We start from the raw sequence: 6523 nt of genomic DNA on the forward strand, positions 1-6523 counted from the left end.
CAACCAGAAATCCTGTAACAAAGGAGGAATATGTATGAAGTTTTTGCAGTGATCTTTCTTGGCATATCGAGGCTTGAAAAATGGTGCTTGGCTTCTAGGGATGTCACAGTTACACCAGCAGCACGCTCCTGGCCGCATGAATACCGCCTGATAAACGGCCCCCAGGAGCAAACCTGACCTTTGGAGTGCCCGAACAAAATGATCTCTGTGTGTGTTCAAGTATTTTTTAAAGTCTCTGACAACCTGGAAAATTGTGCAAGAACACCAGCTGACTGAAGACTCTTCCCTTGCATAGGTTGTCAGCTGTTTTCCTGTTATCCGAGATCCATGTGACAAAAATTCCTCTACTCCACACTGCTTCTCGTTAGAAACCTGGGCACTGAAAGGAAGCTTTTTTCCCTTCATTTTATCCTTCTTTAACATAAATTCTACTTTAACATTGCTATTACTTAACCACTCTTCACTCTCAGTTCCTCCAGGTTCCTGCCTTTTCCAGTCTCCCTTTGCCTCTTTGCTGCCCTCACTTTATTTTTTCCGTATCTGAAATTCCTTTCTGGGTGTAGCTATAAGCCATGTTGCAGGCTGGTGTAAAGATGCCCAGTATGGCCCTAATTGAGGCGAGGATCAGGACAATTTATTTGAGCGAGGCGCTGCACTAGTTAACTCGCAGGGCTTTTGTAGTTCTTGAACTACAGGAGATCTGAAGTTGTTTCTGTAATGCTTGCTCTGGTATCTCTGTGTGGCATCGCTCTACGCAGGGTAGACTCTCCTGATCTGCCACTGATTTCTCCTGGGCCACAGTCCTGATTTAACCCCTTGTCCTGTAAGAACTTTATCTTTCTCTCTCTTCCCCTTTTAATTCTCATCTCCATAAGACACTGCACTGGCTTTTTACTTCTGACTCAGACCTAGATCACCTCTTCTGGTTTCCACCCTCTTTATATTATTATTTTCTTTAAATTTTCAGTTTAAGTATTATTTAATTTTAAGACTTTCTAGTCAGTCTCTCTTTACAGGCAGTGAGTAGTTCACCAATTTTACTCTCATTTTTGGCATTTTGTTACCCCCTGTGGTACTGTCAAGAAGGATATGATGCCATTTTCTGGTAGTCCTATCTGCCACCCCATCGCTGCTGTGGTGCTTCTTTAATCAGAATTTCCCTGCTCCGTCTTGAATTTCTTGTATCTCCACTGTGCCCTTCCTTGAGAGGCCTTTTAGTATGACTCAGATTCCTGTATAACAACAACAGTATTGACAGAGCGATGATTGTTGCTCTTTGGCTTTTATGTTTGCTTACTTTGGTCTGTGTTAGAGTTGGCAGGAATACTTGGCTAAATGCAGTCTTTATTCTACTGACTGCAATCCTGAAGATGAGTGGAGAAAATCTCTCCCTGCATCTAAAAGAGGAGTTACGGCCAGGCCAGGGGATGGCATTGCAGTTGTTTGTGGCTTGCCACTTTTTGGAAACCTTTAACCACAGTCGTTACCTTTTCCTGTATATGACAGTACTGTGATATCACATGTCCTTCAGCAGAGGGGATTTACATCTGTGTTAGGGCCAATGGGAGAAATAATAGCACTGTGTAAATGTATGCTGCGGGCATTTTATAGGGCAGTTAGCAAGCGATGCTGAGCTGTGTCAGGATTCCCAGATTGCACCCACCCCACTTAAACCCAGATCTAGCATATGTTACATATCAGCGCAATGCCTTGATGTGGTCCAGTCTCTTTTTCTGGCAAATGTGCAACAACAAATGGGAACCTCCATGCCGTGTATGCCTACAGCTCTGTCCTCCCTGTATCTTAAATCACTTCCCAAATTTTGCTCACTCTTCATAATCTTTGCATATGTTTACAATGTGATGGACTGATCCAGACTAGGCTTGCCAGGATTCCCAAGTGCAGCTAGTCTGTCAGCAACAAGAGACAAAACAACTTTTGTGCTTTTAAGCCAAACTGATATTTCTGTTAAATAAAAACCAAGATAGAAAATGTTTCTTCCTCTTTTTGTAACTCTGATCTGCCTGATTCTGTGTATGTTTAATCTCAAACTTGCTTTGAAGGAATTGTAAAAGTCAGTGAATTTAAACCTACGTCTTCCAGAAAACCAAAATAACTCCTCTCAAATCTCCCAAGAACCTGTAATTTCTGCCTCTGAAAAAGTTCAGATTGATTTCTTCTTTTTGTGTATACCTTTTTAAGCAAGAACTTGGTTAAGTTTTATTTTTATTAAATATCCTCATGTTGCGAATTAATGGCTTTTTGTTTTGGTTTGAAACAATTAACTATAGAAACTTCACTAGAAATTAATGGCCTATAGAAACTTCACTAGAAATTAATTTGTTTTGTTTTAAGAAACCAAAGTGAATGATAGTCTGCTTTGTTAACGGTCCATGAAGGACCGCTTAGTGTTGCCAAGTTTAAGTGAAACTAGGGGAAAGGTAATTCGGGCAGGGGGAGATCACGACCACTGACTCATAGACCACCAACCCAAAATGGTTAAGGAAGTAAAGGTCTCAAAAATCGTAGTGGGCATGCATAGTAATTTACATGGTAGGCGAAGAAATTTTAATCAATCATTTAATAGAATAACAATGAATATGTATTGAATGATTAAATACGTTAATATCTTGTGTATAAAAAGTGATGGATTTTGATGTGAAGGTGAACACGGTTTGGCGGAGCTATCCCCCGTGTTCCCAGCGCTGAATTAAAGGAGTGCCTGCCTATCTGCATCTCATTGGTGTTGATAAGTTCTTTCCGCCTCATTTGGTGACGCTCACATTAGGAAATTAATTGGGACTAGAACTGTTTAGAAAAGACTTAGAAAATATAAGACAATATTCCACCAGAAAGTGTCTTCGTTGCAAGTTTTTAATCAGCTGTACTCAACAACATTTTTTTGCCCCAGCCATGCACGCTTCAGGCATGTGACTAATCCTATTAATATTAAGTGAAATGTGTTTAAGTGTTTAAAGGATTAGAGTCTTAATTACAGGCCATCTGCAGAGGTCAAATATCAAAGGCTGTTCAGAGCCTCAGTTTTAGCATTTTCTGAATGAGTAATATTTGTGTGAGTTTTCCTTTCCCCTTTTCATCCAGCATCCTTTCTGCAGTAAGTTAAATGGGTGTTCCAATATGGCCTTTATTAAATGAACTGAATCATCCTAATGGCCACCAGACAGGTCTCTAGATCATCAGCTGTTTAGACATTAGCAGAGCTGGCAGTATGTGCTCAAAAGAAGCCTAGGACTTGGAAAACATAGGTTTGAACAAATCAAGTTTGAATAGCGCGGTGCCAGCCTACTTTATAGCTGCTTCTGATTTGAATTATTAACCACTAAGATTTTTTCCCTAATGATATATTAAACAGAAATGGAAAGCAAGAGTCTCGGGATGATAATTAGCTGGTATTGACAATGTACGGTATTGGCTGGTATTGACCTTTCGCTCCAAACAAGAATATCAGAAAAACAGGGATGGGAATTGTCTCCTTCCTCCCACCCAAAAAGCAGGATGAATTATATTTCGGTCATTTTTGACAGATACTTGTCCAATCTGTGCTTGAAAACTCAAAAACCGAGGCTGTCGTACCCCATAGTAATCTCTCTTGCTGTTCTTTTATCTGCACCCTGAGAAAGCTGTTTCTAACATCTAATCCAGATCTCTGTTGCCCACTGAGCCTTTTCAGCAGATGAGATGAGTTTATTGCCCTCTCCCTTAGAAATACAGTGCACATATTTAGGGCCCCCCTACTGGGTCTCCCCTTTCTCTAGGACAAACCACTCCAATTCCTCCAGTGTTTCCTCATAAAACCTCTAATTCTCTATGCTAGCCAAAGCAAAACACAGTACTCCAACTGAAGGTTACTAGCCCCAAGCATAACAGAAGAATAGCTTAATTTGCCTGGCAAACAATATTCCTTTTTATATAGCCCCCGGTGCTCTTTGCCTTTTTTGTAGTGGCATGGCTGACTCCTGTTTGGTTTGTGATCCGTGCTAACCACCACGTCTGCTTATACAGTGATGCTATCAGACGAGTAATTCCACAACCTGCAGAGGAGCAGGTGCTGGGGGCACCTGTTGTTCTTCAACCCTCAGCAACCCCACAACCGAAGGGTCCTCAGAGAGACTGGGCAAGGTAGACAGCTGTTTAATTTCCTCCGTCTCCAAGGCAGCTATACCAAAAGCCCACCGATACCCCTTTGGGTCCTTAAAATACCCCCTCCTGAGATAGATAGTCTATGCCAAGGATGCATGGGGCCTCTGGGCCAGTCACAATGGGGTGTTTCTGCCACTCATTCCCAGTTAGGCTCACTTCAGCCTCCAATACAGTTAGCTGTTGGGATCCCCCTGTCACACCAGAAATACAGGTGGGTTCTGCCCCTTTATAGCTTGATGGCATTAGAGCACGCTGTACACCGGTGTCTGCTAAAGCCTTATACTCCCATGGGTCTGACGTGCCAGGCCATCGAATCCACACAGTCCAATAAACCTGGTTGTCCCTCCTCTCCACCTGGCTGGAGGCAGGGCCCCTCCAATCCTGGTCAGAGTATTTGTTACTCACTTCTTGTAAAAATGACTTAGAGGTCCCTTCAAGAGGGTCAGAAGCCCTTCTACTCTGTCTGGGGAATTGCCCACTGGAAACTGGAGCAGCATTTTTCCTGAAAGAATCCTCCTTTGTGGTTGTTTTTCTTTTCAATTCAGGTACCCATGCATCTAGGGTCGAGGTAGGTTTTCCATCCCACTTCCTCATGTCCTTTCCATGATCATGCAGGTAAAACCACAGGGTACCCCGTGGTGTGTACCTTCTATATCCTCTGTCTTGAGCAGAGGAACGCTCACTCCTAATAGGTGAGATACTGGTCCGTACAGGCGGGGAGTAGGACTTTCCGATCTGTTTGATCAGTTTTTCGGACAGTTTTTCCACAGCTGAGATGCAGGCTCATAGGGAAGAAGAAAGATTTTCTTCATATTGCCAGAGCTGGCGAGCCATTTCATCCACTGTCGGTGCCTCTTCATCTTTGCAGATTAGTACTGCCAATGGGTTGGCATATGACGATGGTGCGCTCCGTACAGATTTCTGCCACATGGGTCGTGTGCATTGGACTTCGTCTGGATCTCTGGGTAATTGTGCATTGTCCAGGTCATCATAAATCATCTCTAGCATAGCTAATTCCCTCAGGTATTGGATACCTCTTTCCATGGCAGTCCACTTGCCTGGTTGACACATAACATCTTCCTTGAAGGGGTACCTTTCCTTCACGCTTGGCAGGAGTCGCCTCCAGAGGCTGAGGGCTTGTGTCCCTTTTCCAATCACCTTGTCAATGCCGCCTTCCCTAGCAAGTGATCCCAGCTGCTTGGCTTCCCTACCCTCTAATTCCAGGCTAGTAGCCCCACTGTCCACTGGAGCAGCCAGGTGATGATGTGCTCACCTGGACGACGGCTGAAATCTTTTCGCATATCCCGCAGCTCACTCAGGGATAGGGATTGGGTGATTACCTCTGGTTCTGCCTTTTCCTCCTGTTCTCGTGATGACCCTGGTTCATCTTCATCCTTCACTAAGCGAACTGATTTTTCTGTGTATTTCTTCTTCTGTATAGGGGCAACTGATACCGGCACAGGTTGGTTCTCTGGTTCAGCCGCAGTGCCTGTCGCCGGGGTTGGAGTAGCTGCAGTGTTTGTCAGTCTGTTTTCCCTCCCTTCCCGTTGAGGGTGCTGCATAATGTCGAGCAATGTTTGGTAGATACTGGCCAGAGCCCAGCACAGTGCAGCAAGTTGTCTCTCTTTGGAATAGCCACAGCATTTTCCTTTCAAGTATTCTGTCACTTTATCAGGGTCCTGTAGTTGTTCAGGAGTGAAGTTCCAAACCATTGGAGGTGAGAAGCTCTCTAGATACCTGCCCATATTCTCCCACATGCCATGCCACCCATGACTATCCAGCCTTGGGGCAGATCTCTCGGTGGTATTCTTAAATAGTTAAGACTTAAACAAGACCTGGAACACATTCAGGAGACATAGCAATAAGAACATGCTGGTTTGAACATCCCAAGGATATTCAGAATTCTCAGAGCTATTGTAATTTGCCTGGAGGAGAAGGGGAAGGTGAAGAAATGTGTCTCCCCTGTGGACTGGCTCTCCGATGAGAGAAGGTAAAAGGTGTAATTATTAATAGTTTCTGATAGATGGCTCCCGAAGTACGGAGATGATGGCAATGCTGAGTACAAATACCAGATTAGTTTCACGACCAGCAAGTCTATCGCATCATAAGCCAGTGTTACAAAGTAGAACAACATGATAACTCTAGCCCAGTTCCCACGGGTGATAAACAGCACAACAGGGAGCATAGACTGCAAGTAAGGTATTACATAACGCGCCTGTAAGAACAAGTGCACCAACGCTGAGAGCGAATACATCAACATTGTGACTAGCGACTATTGAACTAATAAAATGAATGCTTATAACAAATTTGTTCTAACACATTCCAGTCAGATTTGCCGTTATCTCAACCCGTCGAGCCCCAC

Source organism: Gymnogyps californianus, chromosome 5 (genome assembly GCF_018139145.2).
Source record: "Gymnogyps californianus isolate 813 chromosome 5, ASM1813914v2, whole genome shotgun sequence".
Lineage (NCBI taxonomy): Eukaryota > Metazoa > Chordata > Aves > Accipitriformes > Cathartidae > Gymnogyps > Gymnogyps californianus.